General features: G+C 61.6%; 1 protein-coding gene across 1 annotated transcript in view; it reads right to left on the minus strand.

The window, feature by feature from the left end:
- Positions 1 to 737, minus strand: part of LOC104833792 (zinc finger protein 2 homolog) — a 40,209-nt gene that overhangs the window by 2,777 nt on the left and 36,695 nt on the right. The gene's annotated exons all lie outside the window — the stretch shown is intronic.

Raw genomic sequence — 737 nt, forward strand, 5'->3', positions numbered from 1 at the left:
TGGGGGACACGTGGAGGGACACACAGTGTGACGTGGGGGACACATGGACACGCAGCGTGACACGGGGACACACAGAGGGACACACAATGTGATGCGGGGAACGCGGTGTGACATGGGGACACACGGAGGGACATGGGGGACACACGGAGATGAGGACATTCCAAGTGACACTGGGACACATGCAGAGTGACATGGGGGACATTCGGAGTGAGATGGGGACATGGGGGGGACACGCGGTGTGACGTGGGGGACGCACGAAGGGACATGGGGGACATTTGGAGTGACACGGGGATGTGGAGGGACACGTGGTGAGACATGGGGGACACGTGGAGTGACACGAGGATGCGGGGACACAGACAAAGTAACATGGGGACAGGTGGAGAGAGATGGGGGACATTTGGAGTGACACGGGGACACACGTGAAGGAACATGGGGGACATTTGAAGTGACGTGGGGGGACACGTGGTGTGAGAAGGGGGACACATGGAGGAACACGGGGGAGATACACGGGGACACAGAGGACACAGCGCGATGTGAGGGGACACGTGGTGTGACACACGGGGACACGGAGGGACACACAGAGTCACAGGGGGTGTGGGGGGACACCTGGCGTGACATGAGGGGGGGACACGGGGGATCTGGGGAGAGACACGGTGGGGACGTGAGGACATACGGGGACACGAAGGGACTTTGAGAGACCCGAGGACACACGGGGGACGTGGTGGGGACACAAGGGG

The sequence above is a fragment of the Haliaeetus leucocephalus genome, unplaced genomic scaffold (assembly GCF_000737465.1).
Source record: "Haliaeetus leucocephalus isolate CR32 unplaced genomic scaffold, Haliaeetus_leucocephalus-4.0 Scaffold302, whole genome shotgun sequence".
NCBI lineage: Eukaryota > Metazoa > Chordata > Aves > Accipitriformes > Accipitridae > Haliaeetus > Haliaeetus leucocephalus.